We start from the raw sequence: 16902 nt of genomic DNA, 5'->3' as shown, positions 1-16902 counted from the left end.
TAGGCAAGGAAGGATTGGACACTTCAGTCCTTGGACAACTTCAGATGGAGCATGGACCCTGTGACACCTTGATTTTAGACTTCTAACTTCCAGAACTATGAGACAATATATTGCTGTTGCTTTAAGTCATCAAGTTTGTGGTAATTTGCTGACATCCCTAGAAAATAAAGTAAGCAAATGGGAGGCCATGCCTGTAAAGTGACTAGCAGAGGGCAATTAATAACCCATGAGCCATTTCACCCACTCTGCGTTAGTAAGGAGGAAGGGCAAAGGAGGTCAGGGCTAATTACACATTTCTTAGCTTTGGGTATTTTTTAGCACTGTTTGGCATACTTCCTTCCTTTCTGTCCCCACTCACAACTCTCCTGAGTCACTGCCCAGCTGCCAGCAACCCTAAAATCCTGGAAAATAGCCTCTGCCAGCCTTGATGGATAGGAGTGGGGTAAGACCCCTATCAAATAACAGTACAAAGCAATAGGTACAGATTTGAATTAAACCTTCTATCTCTTCAACTAAAAAAGTTCTCTAGGCATGATTATTACTTTTATGGGTTGAATTGTGCTTCCCAAAAAGATATTTTAAAGTGTGATGGTTAATTTTACGTGTCAACTTAACTGGGTCATGGGGTGCCCAGATATTTAATCAAACATTATCCTGGGGGTTTGTGTGAGAGTGTTTTTGGATGAGAGTAACACTTATATTGGTAGACAGAGTAAACCAGATTACCCTCCCTAATGTGGGTGGCCCTCATCCAATCATTGAAGGTCTAAATAGAATAAAAAGCTCATTCTCCCTTGAGTAAGAGAGAGTTTCTCCTTGCATGCCTTTGAGCTGGGACATTAATTTTTTCCTGTCTTTGTACTTGAACTGAAACATCAGCTCTCCCCGGGTCTCGAGCCTGCTGGACTTCAGACTGAAACGATACCATCAGCTCTCCTGGATCTCAGGTCTTTGGACATAGCCTGGAACTAAACCACTGGGTCTCCAGCTTGCTGATTCACTATGCAGATCTTGGGACTTTCCAGCCTCCATAATCATGTGAGCCAATTCCTTATAATAAATTTATTTCTATCTATAGAGACGGAACCATCCTATTGGCTCTGTTTCTCTGGAGAACCCTGACTACAACAAAGTCCTAATACCCAGTACCACAGAATGTGACCTTACTTGGAAATCATGTTGTTGCAGATGTAATTAGTTTATTAGAGATGAGGTCACAGTGGAGTAGAGTGAGCCTTTAACCTGGTATGACTGATGTCCTTATAAGAGGAAGCAGAGGCAAGGCATGGTGGCTCACACCAGTAATCTCAGCACTTTGGGAGGCCAAGGCAGGAGGACTGATTGAGCCCAGCAGTTCAAGACCAGCCTGGGCAACATAACAAGACCCTGTCTCTACCAAAAAAAAAAAATCTTTTTTTAATTTGCCAGGCATGGTGGTGCATGCCTGTAGTCCCAGCTACTTGGGAGGCTGAGGCAGGAGGATCACCTGAGCCCAGGAAGTCAAGGTTGCAGTGAGCTATGATCATGCCACTGCACTCCAGCCTGAGCAACAGCATGCTATCCTGTCTCAAAAAAAGAAAAAAAAAAAAAAAAGAAAAAAGGAAGGAGAAACACACAGGGAGAGGATGACGATATGACTTTGGAGGCAGGGATGGGAGTTAAGCATCTACAAGCCAAGACACACCAAGGATTACCACCAAACACCAGAAGCTAAAAGAGGCAAGAAAGGATTCTCCCCTACGGTTTTCAAACAAAGCATAGGCTTGATGACACCTTGATTTTGGACTTCCAGCCTCCAGAACTGTGGGAAAATAAACTTCTATTGTAAAAACAACTGGGTGTTTAAAAAGCACCCAGTTTATGGGACTTCATGCACAGCACTAGGACACTTATACAATTACTTTTTAAAGGTGGTGTGTCTGGCCTCCAAAAGTTGTCTTATGAAATAAGTGAATACAGTCAACACAGGTTCACTTTTAAGCACCTACCTGGTTATTCTCCACTTACACACTCCACTATTCTCACTCTTTGGGACACTGACTCCTTCAGACACCTGGTTGTAACCCTCAGCCTGTAGGGCCTCATCCCTTTTATTCTCCAGTTATAAAATGCGTCCATCTCATCAGTGATTTGCCCTTAGCAAAGATAAGTGAACACAGGGACTGCGGAGGCCACGGTAACAAGTTCACGAACCCTTGAGAGGATGAACAGCATCTCACTGTCCCTTATGCCTTGTATTAGTCTGTTTCGGCTGCCATACAAAATACCATAGACTGGGTGGTGGCTTAAACACAGGAATCCCAGCTCTGAAGCTGGAAATTTCAAAATCAAGGTCCAGCAGGGTTCAGTTCCTAGTGAGGACCCTCTTCTTGGCTTATAGATAGCTGCCTTCTTACTGTGTCCTCATGTGGCAGAAAAAGAGAAGAACCTCCCTTGTCTCTTTTCTTATAAGGCCACTAATCCCATCATGGGGACCACACCTTCATGACCTCATTTATATCTAATTACCTCCCAAAAGCCTCACTTCCAAATACCATCACATTGGGCGTTAAGGCTTCAACATGTACATTTTGGGGGACACAAACATTTAGTCCATAACATGTCTCCCCAGACTTCTAGCAGAGGGAGGGCAGGCAATACATGTTTGTTGATGCTTCTAACGGAAGATGAGATTCTGCATAGACTCACAGACAGCAGAGACTTGTCTCTTATACACACCTATATTGCCTTGGCTGGTTAGTGCCCAGAACATAGTAGACATTTGATAATCACTTTTGGTGAATGAATTAGTAAAACAACTGCTGCTCTTTGGCATTGATGGCATTTGAAGAAAAGGTTTAACTAGGTCTCCATCTAATAGTCTCAAAGTTTTATTCACATTTTAGTATTTTTATTTTGACCTCTCCACCTCACTCAAAAGATCAGTACATGCTCCCAAATCTACCTTATAAAAGAAGAATTCTGTTATTTTGTTATTTTTCCTGCAGTTAAAAAAATTAACATTAGAAGGGAGAAGACAAACAAAAAGGAGTAAGTTCACATTATCAGTGGGATCTTGGATTCCATGGTGTATGTAAATTTGTAGGGCTGTTTTACAGGATGAATAACCAGCCTAGTCTCTTGTCTGTAAGCTTGACCAAGGCTTACTTTTCCAAGATGTTAAAGTTCACTCGAACCGTATTTCCTCCTACAGGCTTAAACAAATGAAAAAACATATTTCCAATGATTTCTTGGTATGACACTAAATGCATAGGCAACAAAAAGCAAAAGTAGACAAATGGAATTATATCAAACTTAAAAACTTTTGTGCACCAAAAGATACAATCAATATAGTGAAAAGGCAACTTATGAAATTGAAGAAAATATGCTCATATAATACATCTGAGAAGGGACTAATATCTAGAATATATAAAGAATTCCCTCAACTCAACAACAAAAATCAAATAACCCAATTAAAAAACGGGCAAAGTACTTGAACAGACATGTCTCCAAAAGTGATATACAAATGGCCAACAAGCACATGAAAAGATGTTCGCATTACTAATCATCAGAAAAATGCAACTGAAAACCACAAGGAGATATCACCTCACTCCCATTAGGATGGCCACTATGAAAAGAAAGAAGGGAGACTGTATAACAAGTGCTTGCTGGTAAAGACATAAAGAAATTAAAACACTTGTGCACTGTTTGTGGAATGTAAAATGGTACAGCCCATGGAAAACAGAATGGAGGTTCCTCAAAAAATTAAAAATAGAATTACCAGCAACTATATGACCAGCAATCCCGTTCCTTGATATATATCCAAAAGAACTGAAAACAAGATCTCAAAGAGATATTTGCACATCCATGTATACAGTTTGCCAGGGGGGAAAAGGGAGGAGGGGCAGCAGGAGAAAAGAATCTTGTCCTCACTCCAGATGAAAACAATTGCAGGCTCCTGCCTGCTGTGTCACTTTCAAGTAATGACAGTCTGATGGTCACATCAAGTCACAAACATGGTCTTACTAGAGTAATTCAGTGAGTCAGTTCATTCTATTCATCAACAATTCCATTTTCACTCAAAAGATTTCTTCCCCTTCTTTGCGAGAGCTGGCAGTTCCCAGGGAGGTGAGGGGAAAGTAGTCATTTTCTTCTGTCTTGCACCATGCGCCATAATCCTCCTCCACTCACTAGCTGCTGGTTTGGATCCCATGCCCAAATGGACAGACGGCAAAGAGGTAAGTGGTTATGTCTGGAGCTACTTTAATTGGCTTCTGAGTGGCACAGTTGTAAGCTGACTTCCTGCTCACTGGGCTTTGCAGCTATATAAAGCTGCCTCTCACTTGGGGCACTTTTCTTGGGATATTTGGTGATTCCCATCTCTGGGAACCTCTCCAGTTGTAATTCTCAGAACAAGGGAGAAGCATTCCATTCCAGCTGCTATTGCCCTCAGCCCCTGGTTCTCTGGCAATCCCGTCCACTCAGACTTCACTCTTTGGCTTCCTCTCACCCTCCCAGAGGGTCCTCTTGGACAGGATTTAAAATGACTTTCATGCAGAATGACAAACTGTGAATGGGTATACAACAGAATACAACTCCAAGTTATAGAGAAAGAATGAACTACTGACACAGGCAACAATATGGATGGAACTCAAAGATGTCATGCTGGCTGGGTGCAGTGGCTCACGCCTGTAATCCCAACACTTTGGGAGGCCGAGGTGGGTGGATCGCTTGAGCCCTGGAGTTCCGAGACCAGCCTGGGCAACATGGTGAAACCCCATCTCTACTGAAAACACAAAAATTAGCCTGGCATGGTGGCGGGCGCCTGTAATCCCAGCTACTCAGGAAGCTGAGGCACAAGAATTGCTTGAACCCAGGAGGCAAAGTTTGCAGTGAGCCAAGATCGCGCCACTGCACTCCAGCCTGAGTGACAGAGCAAGACTCTGTCTCAAAAAAAAAAAAAAAAGATGTTATGCTGAGTGAAAAAAGCAATCTCAAAAGGGTACGTACTATACAATTCCATTTACAGAACACTCTTAAAATGACAAAATTCTGGTGATAGAGAACAGATGAGTGGTTGCCAGGGGTTAGGGTTGGCAGGAGGGTCTGACTACAAAGCTTTAGTATGAGGGAGTTTCTCTGCAGTGACGGAAGCTGGTGACGGTGTCCTTGTTGTGGTAGTGATTACACATATCTATATGTGTGACAAGATTTCACAGTACTGTTTATACACATGCACACACAAGAGCATGTCAAAATTCATGAAAATCAAGGTCTATAGTTTAGTTCACAGTATTGTGTCAATGTCAATGTCAATTTCCTAGTTTTGAAAATGTACGGTGGTTCTACATTATCATTGGGGAAAGCCAGATGAAGGGTACACTGAACTCCCTTTTATTTTTGCAATTTCTTCTGAGTCTTAAATTCGTTCAAAATAAAAGGGTTTTAAAAATGGCTCTGGCTCAGTATCGTCTCTCCCATGGGGCCCACACTTTTTTTTCCTGAGACAGAATCTGTCTCTGTTGCCCAGGCAGGAGTGCAGTGGTGTGATCTGGGCTCACTGCAACCTCCACCTCCCAGGTTCATGTGATTCTCGTGCCTCAGCCTTCCAAGTAGCTAGGATTACAGGCGCATGACACCACACCCAGCTAATTTTTATATTTTTAGTAGAGATGGGGTTTCACTATGTTGGCCAGGCTGGTCTCGAACTCCTGACCTCAAGTGATCCGCCTCCCAAAGTGCTGAGATTACAGGCGTGAGCCACAGTGCCCAGCCAAGGGCCCACATTTAAGTCCCAGGAAACACTCTCTCATCTCTTGCCCCAACAAACCCTGGGAACACAGGACCAAACCCAGCCCTCTGTGTCCTGCTGCCACAGGCCACTCTAGCCAGTTACATATTTCTCAACCATAGGAAATATGTAAGTTAAATATGTGGTCCTATGAGAGCCCACATCGTACCCTTGAGGTGAAGGTGGTAGCACTCCTGGCCCTTACCCCTGGGGAGGGAGAGTGGAGGCACAGCCTGGCAATGCTCTCTCCAGTGGCGTCTCTCTACCCTTCCTCCTCCTCATGCCGCTGCCACTCTGACCTCTCGTATATTCAGTCTGAGGGGATCCAAGGTTAGGCAACATGTTCATGAGCATTTCTCTGCTGTTATGGATGCTGTGGTCCCTGCCCAAATATCCCCTTCAGGCCCTCATTTCTATTCCAAGTCTCTCTGAAAATTGCTCTAAGCTGAAGGGAGTTACCGTGATCACATCTCTGTCCCAGGGGCAACCTGCATCCATTGACTGGTCCCTTTAGGGGTATAAAGACCCAGCCTCCTTGCTCCAGAAGGGAACAACTCTGCAAGACCATCTCTATTAGTCTGTTCTCACACTGCTAATAAAGACATACCTGAGACAGGATAATTTATAAAGGAAAGAGGTTTAATGGATTCACAGTTCCACATGGCTAGGGAGGCCTCACAATCATGGTGGAAGGTGAAGGAAAAGCACAGTCACGTCTTAACATGGCGGCAGGCAAGACAGCATGTGCGGGGGAATCCCCTTTATAAAACCATCAGATCTCGTGAGATGTATTCACTATCATGAGAACAGCACAGGAAAGACATGCCCCCATGATTCAATTACCTCCCACCAGGTCCCTCCCACGACAAGTAGGAATTATGGCAGCTACAATTCAAGATGAGATTTGGGTGGGGACACAACCAAATATCACCATCCCAGCTCTAGAGGTCCCTGGGGATTGGCTGAGTAGGGATTGCATCACAGTCCAACACCTCCCTGTGTCTCATCCTGCTTCCTTTCTTCCCCCTTAGCTGCTGAGCCCCAAACACTCCCCCAATAAACTGCCTCCATACAAATGTCCATCAAGAGCCTTTTACAAGGAGCCTAACCTGTGACACTTGATGAATTCTGTACACCACGTCAATCTCACACTCACTTTGGATTCTGATATCTATTTAATTGGTGCCTGAGTCAAAACTGAGAAATGGGAAGTCCCACTTAACATCATGGTATACTTATAATAGGAATAAACAATAGCAATCAAAGAGAAACTTAATAAAGCATGGCAAATCAACTTTATGAGTTATTCAATAGACAGTAAAAAGTATAAGCATTTCACAGCAAAATATTCCAGAAGAATAACTGTGATCTAATATTGAGAATACAAAATTTATTTTGGATTGAAACCAAAAAAAGCAATAAAGAACATCTTGGGGATATCTGGAGAAGTTTGAATACAGACCACATATTAGACATCATTGTTGCATCAATGTTAAGTTTCTTGGACGTGATAATAATATCATCATAAAGGAGAAGAATGTCTTTCTTAGGAAATCCTTCTGAAGTATTTATAGGTGAAGTCTCATGATATCTGCAACTTGCTTTCAAACTGTTCAAAAAGAAAAATGTGTTTTTCAGTGAGTGAGAAAGAGAGAAAGAAAAAGTGTCCTTCCCTACAAAGAGCAGGAATAGTCACTTCCTGGAGCCACCTTATTCCCATTCCTGTACTAAATGCTCCCCCTGGTGTACCAAGAGAGCAGAATGCATTCATTAAGATGTATTTCAAAATGCCCTTCACAGTGGGAAAGCAAAGCCCCAAGACTTTTACAGAACGTGATCAAAGTGTCAGACTTTTTAATTTATCTTCTCCCAAGTCCTAACCAACAGTGTAGTTCCTGTTCCCCAGTTTGCTCTCTATGGTGTCAAAATCTTGAGTTTCAATTCTGGTGAATTGGGGGCATGCTTGGGGAAGGAGTGAAGAGAAGGGTACCTGTAGCCATGCCCATGAATGCATGAGCTCTGGAGTCAAACAGTCAAATGAATCCCACTTTGGCCACTTACTAGCTGGGGGACCTCTTTGAGTGTCCGCTTCGTAATCTGTGAAGTGGGAATGATAACAGGACTCATATCAAAGAGGATTAAATGAGATAACGCAGACCAAGACTTAGCATGGGGCTTGGCACATGGTCTAATTAGAATTCAATAAGTAGTAATCAATTATTATCATCTCCTTCTTTTTGAGGAGGCTTCTAAGAGAGTGCCTTAGAAGTCCTAGTGCCTTGTGTAGTTCAAAAACTACTGCCCTAGAGTATCTGAGCTGTAGACTTAACTCTGCTCAGAAAATCCATCCAATGTTCTTTCTACAAAGTTATAATAACTAATCTCATATTAAAAACAAAACACAGGCCCAGCACGGTGGCTCATGCCTGTAATCCCAACACTTTGGGAAGCTGAGGCAGGCAGATCTCAAGAGGTCAGGAGTTCAAGACCAACCTGGAGAGCATGATGAAACCCTTTCTATACTAAAAATACAAAAAAATTAGCCAGGCGTGGTGGCATGCACCTGTAGTCCCAGCTACTCGGGAGGCTAAGGCATGAGAATCGCTTGAACCTGGGAGGAGGAGGTTGTAGTGAGCTGAGATCACGCCACTGCACTCCAGCCTGGGTGACACAGCGAGACTGTCTTAAAAAAAAATTTTAAAAAGAAAACCTCCCTTTTAGGGATACATGCACTGAAAAATATTTTTTCACTAGATTTCCCTGTCTCACATATTATTTCCAAGAAAAATGATTTTTTAAGTTCTGTAATTTTCTGCTCACCCGTGGGCCTCCTGGGCTTTTGCCTGTGACACTCTAGCCATAGCCTCCTCCAAAGCAAGTCACTCTTGTGCCCCATGTCAAGAAGGAGCACAAGAGTCTCTCTCCTCTGCCCCAATTTCATGCTCCCAACTATCTCCTCTTCCCCTCACATACTTCCTCTTGCTCTATCTCCTTTCCTTTCAATAAATCCTTATTAAGCATCTACTCGGTGAAAGACACAGTTCCTGCTGTTCTTGAATATACAAAGTTATCAAGGTCATAGTTCTGCTTTTTATGAGTTTATGGTCTAATAGGCCAGACTCCTGCAGGAAAGCCCAACATGTAAAAGGACCTAGGGTGTCATTATAGCAGATACTAAGCATGGTAGAGCAGAAGACAACACCAGGCTGGGGCTAAGGAAAGCTGGGCTAAAGTCCTAGATTTGTTACATACTGGATACGTGAGCTTGAGCAAGTGAAGTAACCTCTCGGGGTGTAGATATTATCATCTGGAAACTGCATTGGGTTGAGTTTCCCCAATGCATGCCTTGAGACAGGAAATTAGGTAGAAGTTGTTTATTTGATAGGTGGTCCTAGGAAACACCAGTAGGGAGTGGGGACGTGAGTCAAGGAACAAGGAAGCCAGCCAGGTCACTGAGCAGGTGCCAAGAGGATAGGCTGTTGTGGGCAGCTGGGGACCAAGGCTGCTGGGGACCCTGGGAGATGGTGCAGCGTCTAGCCCAGAGTTGTACCCTCCAAGGAGCAAGAAAGCTAAGCCACTTATCCACCTACTCCCACCCATCAGGGCTGAAGGCTGCTCCAGGATGTATTAACTCCACGCTTCCCGCCTGCCCAAGCCAGGACCAAGTGTGTTAGGTCACTTAGGCAGGGAATAGTAAGGAGGGTGCTGCCTATGGAAAGCGGGGATTGACAGCATCCATACACCACCTGCAAACACTGTATGGAGGAATACACGAAAGAAAGATTCCAAAAGCTCAGAGCAGAGTACCTGACAGAAGTGTGAAATGTGCCTGAATGTAGAAGTCAGACGGCACGCCTCCTCAACTCATCTCTGGATGCTGGCGCATGTTATTATTCTCTCCTTGCTTCCTTTGTAACCTTCAGCCAATACAAACTCCACTACGTCGTCAAACCAAACCTACCAAGTCCATCCTTCCCTCATTTCACTCCCAACCCCCTGCCACTGCATGCAGGTCTCCCCCAGCTGGTCTCCACTGACCCTTTTGCCAGCCCAAACCTGCCCACCACAGCCAAAGGACACTGCAAAACGCTGGTCTTCTCACATCCGATGTTGAAGAGCTTACCCTGACCGCTTTTTTCCTACAAGATTCAGCCCTACATCACATCTTGTGGTTCAAGGCTGTCCAGTAGTAAAGACATCCCGTGTGCCACAGACAGCCCACTCCATCTTTTCCCCTTGGCTCTCACCTCTGCAATATGCCCCTCCTTAGACCCAAGACCAGCACAAGAAGCAATGCCCTCATTTTGCCTTTGGATTTATTCCAATGTTACTGAATCTCCACTTCATGGTGTAGTGATTCTGGAGTCAGGCCCAGGTTCAAATCACATTCCTTTACATATTAACTGTGCTACTTTGGGCAAGTTGCCCACTCCCATTTCTTCATCTGAAAAATAAGGATAATAATAATTCCTCCTTCATAAGGTTATTGTAAGGACTAATAATTTCATGCCCAACAAGTAGTTTTGAGCAGTGCCTGGCACAAAATGAGTACTCAATACATATTATCTGTCATTAGGGGTTCTCTCAAGGTACTATTTAAGATTTTTTTTTTAAAGAAATCAAGAGATACCTGCTGTGAAATAAGAATCACGTATATTGGGCTGGGCGCAGTGGCTCATGCCTGTAATCCCAGCCCTTTGGGGGGCCGAGGCAGGCGGATTACCTGAGGTCGGGAGTTCAAGACCAGCCTGATCAACATGGAGAAACCCCGTCTCCACTAAAAATACAAAATTACCCAGGCATGGTGGCGCATTCCTGTAATCCCAGCTACTTGGGAGGCTGAGGCAGGAGAATCGCTTGAACCAGGAGGCAGAGGTTGCGGTGAGCTGAGATCGTGCCATTGCACTCCAGCCTGGGCAATAAGAGTGAAACTCCATCTCAAAAAAAAAAAAAAAGAATGATGTATATTGGTCTCCACCCCAAGTTCCTGGCACAGAGCTTCGAAAACCCTTGTGATTTCCTGAGCAATAGGGGTTCTAGGAGAAACTTTTGTTGGAATTATTGGGTCTCTGCCCCAGGTACCTGAGACAGAGCTCTTAAACCTTTGATTTCCTGAGTAACAGGAACACCTGACTTAGAGTTCCTGAATCCCTTGGAATTTTTCTGAGGAGCGTCTTTTTTTCTAATAAGGGGACTCTTGGTGAGCTCCTGGCCAGGGGCTGCTCACTGGAAAGACTGAGCAATGATTAGAAGCTTGGAGCTTTCAGCCCCATCCTCCATTCTTTAGAGATGGGGAAGGGCTAGAGACTGAATTAATCATCCATCATGCCTACCTGATGAAGCCGAAGTACTGAACTATGGGGTTCAGAGAGCTTCCGGGTAGCAGAACACCTCCATGTGCTGGGAGGGTGGTGCACCCCAACTCCATGGGGACAGAAGCTCCTGCACTCAGGACCCTTCCACACCTGATCTCTTCATCTGGCTGTTCATCTACATCTTTTTTTTTTTTTTTTTTTTTTTTTTTGAGACAAGATCTCGCTCTGTCACCTAGGCTGGAGTGCAGTGGCATAATCACGGCTCACTGCAGCCTCGACGTCCTGGGCTCAAACAGATCCTCCCACCTCCTGAGTAGCTGAGACTACAGGCACACACCACCACATCTGGCTAAGTTTTTCATTTTATTTTATTTATTTGAGACGGAGTCTCACTCTGTTGCCAGGCTGGAGTGCAGAGGCACGATCTCGGCTCACTGCAACCTCCGCCCCCCCGGGTTCAAGCAATTCTTTTGCCTCAGCCTCCGGAGTAACTGGGACTGCAGGCATGCCACCACTCCCAGTTAATTTTTTTGTATTTTTAATAGAGGTGGCTCACGCGTGTAATCCCAGCACTTTGGGAGGCCGAGGCGGGTGGATCACGAGGTCAGGAGATCGAGACCATCCTAGCTATCACGATGAAACTCCATCTCTACTAAAAATACAAAAAATTAGCCGGGCGTGCTGGCGGGCGCCTGTAGTCCCAGCTACTGGGGAGGCTGAGGCGGGAGAATGGCGTGACCCAGGAGGCGGAGCTTGCAGTGAGCCGAGATCACGCCATTGCACTCCAGCCTGGGAGACAGAACGAGACTCCGATTCAAAAAAAAAAAAAAGAAAGAAAGTACCAACTATTTTTCCTGTCTCACACATCTGCTAAAAAAGTTTTCTCTCTTCGCATGAGCTCATGGGCTTTCTGAGCATTTCTGTACCCAGATCGCAGCTTAATGCCATATATGCCACAGAAACACACCCCTGACCAGCACACAGACAGCTACTTAGCTGTTTAATGGTTTCACCTAGACTCACAATTTCAAGGTCTCACTTTCACTCACAGCAGCCCAATCAAAGGGTTAGAACTGGTAAACAAACAGGCCCAGAGCGGTATAATAGAAAAATAATTTCTTTTGGCTTTTCTTGCTCTTGGTCAATGAAACTTTGATCAGAGAGAACATCTGAGGCTATACTTGTTTCAAGTTGTGTTTGTTTGAAAAAAAAAAAAGTTAGCCAGGCACAGTGGCTCATGCCTGTAGTCCCAGCACTTTGGGAGGCCAAGGTGGGAGGACTGCTTGAGTCCAGGAGTTCCAGACCAGCCTGGGCAACATAGCAAGACCTTGTCTCTACAAAAAAAAAAAAAAAAAAAAAAGTGAGGGGAAGTGTGATTTATTGGGTTTTTTTTTAATTTTAATTCTTTTTTTATTTTTTTGAGACAGAGTCTTGCTCTGTAGCCCAGGTTGGAGTACAGTGGCATGATCTTGGCTCACTGCAACCTCCACCTCCCGGGTTCAAGCGATTTTCCTGTGTCAGCCTCCCGAGTAGCTGTGACTACAGGCACATGCCACCACGCCCGGCTAAATTTTGTGTTTTTAGCAGAGATGCGGTTTCACCATATTGGTCAGGCTGGTCTTGAACTCCTGAGCTCAGGTGATCCATCTGCCTCGGCCTCCCAAAGTGCTGGGAATACAGGCGTGAGCCACTGCGCCCAGTCAATTCTACCCTTAATAAGTAATATATTCACAGGGCTCACAACACTTAAAAACACAAAATGGTACACAATGAAGTTTCTCTCCCTCCCGTGACCCTAGCCACCCAGTTCTCTTCTCAGAAGCAACCAATATTACCAATTTGGTACTGGATACTGGATATTCCTATAGATATTCTGTACAAATATAAGCAAATACATGTTTTTATCTTTTAGTACAGATTTCCACTTGCTCTTTAAATTTAATTGTATTATATATATGTTTATTACATATTTAATATGTTTAATTTGAAAGTAAAGGCAAAAACTGCAATTACTTTTGCACCAACTAATACATACAAAAGAATATTTATATCATGTTTAAGATTTTTTTTTTAAATTTTGGCTGGGTGCAGTGGCTTATGCCTATAATCCTAGCACTTTGGGAGGCTGAGGCAGGCGGATCACTTGAAGTCAGGAGTTTCAGACCAGCCTCATCAACATGGGGAAACACCGTCTCTACTAAAAATACAAAAATTAGCTGGGCATGGTGGTTCACAGTTGTAATCCCAGCTACTTGGTAGGCTGAGGCAGGAGAATTGCTTGAACCAGGGAGGCAGAGGTTGCAGTGAGCCGAGATTGTGCCACTGTACTCCAGCCTAGGTGACAGAGGGAGACTCTGTCTCAAAAATATATATATCTATATGTATAGACAGATTTTTAAAAAAATTTTAAGCCATCACTCAGCTTAAGAAACATAAACATTTCATCAGCCCCCAGTTGATAAGCCTACAGGTGGTTTCCAACTTCCTGTTGTTATGCCCACAGCTACAATGAGTTTCCTTGTGTATCCACCATTTTATATATGTGCAGTATATATCTGTCAGATAAATTCCTAGATGAGGAATTCCTAAGTCAAAGGGGATGGTCACAGGTCATTTCTATAGATAAATATCTGGATTGCCCTCCACAGAAATTGAAAAAAATTGATTCATTTGTTTTTGAAAGTTTCCAAGATGCCTAGAAGTCTAACAGGTGGAAAAATCATTTAAGTGACAGAAGACAGGAAAGCAAAAGGATCTCATTTAAGTGACATTTCTTGTTAAAAATATATAAAGCATAACTATTGTTATGTTTCCCCTGAGGCAATCATGTAAAACAACTCCTGACGGTGCCTTCGATACTTGGGGAAGTGCCCAAACATATACTTTATTCTGGTGTAATTCCTGTAAGGATTAATATTGCTCAGAACTGACAGGAATTATTAGTTCCCGCAATGAGGTAATTACAGAATCAAGTTCAGCCACACTTTTTGTGACTCTGTTTACTTTAAAATGCCTGCTGCCTTAGATATTTAAGATGTGCACCTTGGGTTCCAAGTTTTGAAACAAAAATCCCTGCAGAGGCGGAGGCTGCAGTGAGCCAAGATCGTGCACGCCAGCCTGGGCGACAGAGCAAGACTCTGTCTCAAAACAACAACAACAACAAAAATCCTTGCAATATATAAGTTCTCTCAATATTCAAAAGCATAAGGAACAAGCAGGATGATTATTAACAAAGGGTTTATCCAGAAATACAACAACTGTCAGATTATAGGAACCTCTGCAATGCAATGTCATGACCACTGGGGTTTGGCATTGGAGATGCAAGAACCTAAATATCACCCTTTTTGGAGAGGGCCACTAACTTGAGCCCTGTCATAAGGATCAGACCTAAAAAGATGCTCTTAAAATCCAGAGATTGGAGAAAGTCAATATTCCCCCACCTGACCAGATGCCTAAATCAAGAGTATTAGCACATTTTACAACCAAACATGAATGGGCTGAGATACAGTTCCTGACCTCTCTTGCCACTTTCTGTAATTAGCCACACCAGCCACCACTTTGGAAAGGTGCTAAAGTTTACCCACTTACTAAAAACAGCCTAATTACACTTAAAATTAGCAATATACCTAAATCCATATTTCATGATACATGGTCCCAGAACACCTGCAGTAGACTTCCGGGTGGGGAAGAGGGAGTGAGTCTGGCTATTAAAATGCTGATTTCGGCTGGGCGCGGTGGCTCACGCCTGTAATCTCAGCACTTTAGGAGGCCGAGGAAGGTGGATTGCCTGAGCTCAGGGGTTCGAGACCAGCCTGGGCAACATGGTGAAACCCTGTTTCTACTAAAATTACAAAAATTAGCCAGGCGTGGTGGCACATGCCTGTAGTCTCAGCTACTCAGGAAGCTGAGGCAGAGAATCGCTTGAACCCAGGAGGCGACAGTTGTAATGAGCCAAGATTGCACCACGGCACTCCAGCCAGGTGACAGTGCGAGACTCCGTCTCAAAAAAAAAAAAAAAACAAAAAAAATTTCTGGGCATGGGGTTTGAGGATATTGGTAACACAAGTGGTTGCTCACTACAGGTCCTCGCTGGAAACAGCACTAAAGAACCAGGGTGTGGACTGACTCTGTGCAAGTCACCGACAGTGCCCCTGTGTTTATACTGTGGGCCCATGAACCAAGCAGCCATGGGGGCAGGGACGGAGGTGTGCATGGACTCAATCACCATCTTTCCCTCACCAGAGCTGACTCAGCTGCCTTCTCTGCTGAAGCCCTAAGTGGAGACCAAGGCTGAGCTATGGCATCTTAATTATGAGGGATCCCTTCCAAAAGGGAAGACAGAGCTTTGCGTGTGGCACTATCATAGCCAATGAGGTTTATCCGGGGCATGATTATTGCTAATTGAAAACAAAATGGAAGACAGGTGACTTTTCCCCTCCCTTGAATAAACACTTCTTCCACACATGGATTTCCTTTTCCTAATCACCATGCTTCTGCCAGCAACTTACCAACTCAATGAATGCCTCATCCACTGCCACAACGCCAGACACCCACATTGCTTCTGATCACAAATCCATTCACAGCAAAAGAAATGGGTCCATATGCTGGTACCCCCCAGATGCTCTGATCTTACCGTGGTCCCCAGGGGTAGGTGATCTTCTGGATGGTAGAATGAATGGCCCATTGGAGACTGAGCTACAGTATCCGCTGGCAGACACCACCTGGTGACACTGGGGTTCTGTCCCATAAGATGTAGTAGATGCTCTGAACCAGTGACAGTACTGCCAGAGTTCACAGGCCTGGGCACCAGGGCTAGAAGTGAGTGCATCTCCGACTGCTACACCTGAGGTCAGGCGTTTGAGACCAGCCCGACCAACATGGAGAAACCCCGTCTTTACTAAAAATACAAAAAAAATTAGCCAGGCATAGTGGCGCATGCCTGTAATCCCAGCTACTCGGGAGGCTGAGGCAGAAGAATTGCTTGAACCCGGGAGGTGGAGGTTGTGGTGAGCTGAGATCGCACCATTGCACTCCAGCCTGGGCAACCAGAGCGAAACTCCCTCTCAAAAAAAACAAAACAAAACAAAAAACAAAATTGCATCCATTTATTATCAAGGGAGCAGTCACAGCAGAACTTCACTATGAATGACTGTTTCTCTAGATGTTTGTTTCCCGTTTCCATCACTTTGAATCAAATGCCTTTTGGATTCACGTAGCAAGCAATTTCTGTTCTCTGCCGCTGAGACCTGACTGGGATGCTTACTAAACCAGAACCACTCAGGGAGGTTCTGGACATTTGCCTTTTTAACAAGTTTGACATTTATTGATAAAGTTTATTTGCGGTAACTACAGGGTAAGTTACTTCAGCTGGACGGCTGTGAAGGACACTTCATCCCGACCATGGGGAAGCTCAGTGACCTACTCCTGCCCTACAACAGACAGCACCTTGCTAGTGACCCATTATCTGATTACAGAATGTGGGCATGAACTTGGAACTGGGTGAACTGGGAATTGGATGGCAGCCAGGCCCTGGAGCGGGAATGCCTAGATTCAAACCTTGTCTCCAACACTCACTAGCTATGTGGCTTTCTATAAGTCACTTTACTTTACTGTGCCTATGTTTCCTAATTTGTAACATGAGGAGAATAATGGTATCTACCTTATATTGTTGTTTTGAGGATTGAGTTCATACACACGAAGAGCTTAGATGAGCTATCTGGGGCCAGGCACGATGACACACACCTGTAATCCCAGCACTTTGGGAGGCCAAAGCAGGCAGATCACCTGAGGTCAGGAATTCGAGAGCAGCCTGGCCAA

At 44.3% G+C, this 16902-nt stretch overlaps 1 protein-coding gene and 1 pseudogene across 8 annotated transcripts in view; one reads left to right on the top strand and one right to left on the bottom strand.

The window, feature by feature from the left end:
- Positions 1-6389: 6389 nt before the first annotated feature.
- NTAQ1 (N-terminal glutamine amidase 1) overlaps positions 6390-16902 on the bottom strand; it is a 46183-nt gene continuing 35670 nt past the window's right edge. Inside the window, exons 9-11 of one of the 8 annotated variants that reach the window (XR_010135039.1) lie at positions 9578-10214; positions 7761-7867; positions 6390-7379 (exon numbers count right to left, since the gene is read on the bottom strand). The gene's annotated coding sequence lies outside the window, so the exon portion shown is untranslated. Of the gene's footprint in view, positions 10215-16902 lie in introns of all 8 variants that reach the window. The other 7 variants (XR_010135038.1, XR_008667841.2, XR_008667842.2 and 4 more) reach the window with 7 other exon arrangements.
- Positions 15427-15507, top strand: LOC115935747 (uncharacterized; annotated as a pseudogene).

Source organism: Gorilla gorilla, chromosome 7, assembly GCF_029281585.2.
Source record: "Gorilla gorilla gorilla isolate KB3781 chromosome 7, NHGRI_mGorGor1-v2.1_pri, whole genome shotgun sequence".
NCBI lineage: Eukaryota > Metazoa > Chordata > Mammalia > Primates > Hominidae > Gorilla > Gorilla gorilla.
The sequence above is the reverse complement of the archived record's forward strand: the minus strand, read 5'-3'. Positions and strand labels throughout refer to the sequence as shown.